The sequence below is a fragment of the Lampetra planeri genome, chromosome 36 (assembly GCF_965212315.1).
Source record: "Lampetra planeri chromosome 36, kcLamPlan1.2.h2, whole genome shotgun sequence".
Classification (NCBI taxonomy): domain Eukaryota; kingdom Metazoa; phylum Chordata; class Hyperoartia; order Petromyzontiformes; family Petromyzontidae; genus Lampetra; species Lampetra planeri.
Window position 1 is genome coordinate 8051165 of NC_136142.1, and position 3502 is coordinate 8054666.

The following is a 3502-nucleotide window of genomic DNA, read 5'->3' on the forward strand; positions in this document are numbered from 1 at the left end:
CCGTGTGTCATGTGATTGCGTTGCGCGTAAATGTTTGATTTTCCCGAGCCTTTTGCAAGCAGCGTCGATGAACATGCAGGAGATAATTTAAAAACGATGTTTTATTTTGGTGTTTAGTCATTGCCGTCCAATTGAGAAATCAATTGCTATCTAGACAAATGTGTCTTTCAACAGGAAGTTCCACCATATTGTTTCTCCTTTGGCGTTCTCTGGTCTACCACTGGTTGAGACTAGGCCCTAAAAAAATTAACCCGTAAAAACAAAGTTTTTCACTATAAATCCTTTATATGCGTGGCATCGGGGCGGCTAGAGTCCTCTCGTCCTCTGGCTTGAGATGGCTGCCACCTACGGGTCAGATGATTGTCTGCCAGCATTAAGCAATTGGTAATTAAATGTTTTTTTTCCCTAAACAGTGTAAAATTTTTCAACATTTTTTTCACGAAAATTCATTGTCACGCACAACGAGTCTGTGTGGAAAATGTCAGCTCGATTGGATCACGGGAAGTGGGTTAAAAAACGACCGAAAGATTTGCACGGTCGTAAGCAAGCAAGCACGCAAGCAAGCAAGCGAACTTAATATAAAGGATTTAAAAATATATTCGCCTGTGGAGGACGCGGGGATCTATCCCGCGACCTTTGGCATGGGAAGCGAGGGCGCTACCAACTGCGCTACTCCGCCACGGCCTGTGGAGGGGTTACGCTCTGGGCTCTTACACTCTGACGTTCAGCCAAAGCCATGAATGCGTTCTATTTGAATATATGTAAAATACAAAAATTTTGCCTAAAAAGTGTAAAATTTTGGGAATTTTTTTTTCACGACCAATAATTGTCTGGCACAACGAGTCTGTGTGGAAAATGTCAGCTCGATTGGATCACGGGAAGTGGGTTAAAAAACGACCGAAAGATTTGCACGGTCCTAAGCAAGCAAGCAAGCACGCGAACCTAATATAAAGGATTTAAAAAGGCTGCTGTTTCTGTTGTAGACCAATCAGTTTCAAAGACAATGCCGTATGATTATCAGAGCACGTTTTATACTCTTTGTTTTTTCGGTAAAGTCACGTAGCTAGAAAATAAATGAACATAAATTAAATCACGACGTTTTGGAGGCAACGCAAGCTTCCGTCTTCAGGTGGAACCGTCACAGCAAAATTACTGTATCAAGTGAAGAGAGTTCTGAGAGACACGAGACTATATATAGAGCGTGTTGTGTTTGCATGTTCACAAGTACTGTGTGGTTAATGCAGACTTGATTCCTGGCAACAGGTTTCTATTTGGCGTTTGAACACCTTAACACCTATTCTTGGTTCTTTCGGTAAAGTCACGTAGAAGGGAAATAATAAAATAATACAAATATAAAACAATACAATTCTCACGACGTTTCGACTGCAACACAAGCAATCATCATCAGGTGTTAAATCCACAGCAAGAATTTTTTTTCAAATTTTCTTGCTGTGGATTTCACACCTGATGATGATTGCTTGTGTTGCAGTCGAAACGTGATAATTTTTATTGTTTTATATTTTTATTATTTTATTATTTTCCTTCTACGTGACTTTACCGAAAGAACCAAGAATATGAATCCCTGCAGTCACGAAAGCTTTAAATCGAAACCTTAACACCTGTTTTATTGCCAGAAAGGGTCAAACCGATTCTTATTTTTTCAGATCATATATTCACCTACAAAGGGATGCTGTTTGTGCAGCAGCCGATCATTAAACTGTGTTCTAAGTGGTTTGCCATTTGTTGAGTCCTGCCAGCTGATGCTCAGTTTTGGTCTCATTCAGAATCTCTATTTAGACTTCAGAATCTTCATTTAGACTGCAGAAATGTATTTAGACTGGAATAATCTCTATTTAGACTTCAGAATCTCTATTTAGACTTCATAATCTTCATTTAGACTGCAGAAATTTACTTAGACTGGAATAATCTTTATTTAGACTTCTGAATATTTATTTAGACTTCTGAATATTTATTTAGACTTCAGAATCTTTATTTAGACTGGAATAATCTTTATTTAGACTTCAGAATCTTTATTTAGACTGGAAGAATCTTTATTTAGACTTTAGAATATTTATTTAGACTTCAGAATCTTTATTTAGACTGCAATAATCTTTATTTAGACTGCGGAATCTTTATTTAGACTGGAGGAATCCGATGAGCTACACAGCAATTGTTTTCACGTCCAGTAGTTGCGGGTCGGAAAATGTCAATTACAAAACAATACACAAACACGATATGAGTGCAAAGTGTGGGAAAGGTAAAGAAATCACTCAAGAAAGTGGCTTGTCACGTGGGCATTTATAGCAGCCAAATGATCTAAAATAATTTTAAAAGCAACTTTAACGTCCGATGATGCTGGATGTAATTACCGGCGAAACGTTTGACTACTCAAATTGTAAACATTGTGGATTTACTCTCCAACACACCGGTGGGCTCAAGTAGTATAGTACACTACACTATACACTACATTACACACCACAGTGACACATCACTCACCAATTGGCTGCGTCGGGTGGTGGAGGGTTACGACACAACATTTATACTTACGCGATCTAACCCAAAAAACTTTCATACGCTTAGGTTTTGTCGATAAAGTCAGGTAGGTAAAAAATAATAGAAATCAAAAAATATAATCCAGCAGTGGAATTGCTGAACCAGCGACCCAAGTAGAAAGCGAGGCATCAAGTCTGCAAAAGCCACACACACAGACGCGAATCGTGGTCAAACGTGCTCTCATATACAGCTAGTCCCCGACTTACGATATTTCGATCTTACGATGGCGATTTGACAAGATTCTAAAATATTTTACATTTCGTGCGGCAGGCAAAAAACGCAGCAGCATGTACTGAACGCATCTCCCGCCTTGTGTGGTGATGCCTTGGATTTTCTGTTTGCGCATAGTCACTTTAAGATGTTTTCTTGTTCAAGTTTTAGTTTTTTGTTTGTTGCGGTTGCACCCGATTCAAGAGCCGAATGGCTCACAGGGCTACACCTAATAAATGAACTTTGAACTTTGCCTCCCACTCTCACCAGCGGTCGACGGAGTTAAGTTGTCACGGTATTAGCGCGTGTATTTTTTTCTGTGTTTTTTGTTTTTCAAAACCCAATTTTAGTGGAAATTAAGCATTTATTGTGATTAATAAATACATACAGTATATAGTTTATACAGTACGGTACTGTAAATTGCTCTGTTTTGCTAAATTATCACCATTCTTTAAGACTCCTGGGTAGGCTAGGCCATCTTCAACTTACGATATTTTCGACTTACGATATTTTCGACTTACGATATTTTCGACTTACGATGAGGTCGTCGTAACGCATCTCCATCGTAAGTCGGGGACTACCTGTAATTATACACGGACGTGACGTCGTTGCTCGCGTGACGTCACCTCAATGTTTTTAACGATGGCGTCACGGGAGACTGTAACGCCATTTTGTTGGTGAATGTGGCGGCAACGTCATTTCATTGTTGGGGGGGGGGGGGGGGGGTGACATGACGTCA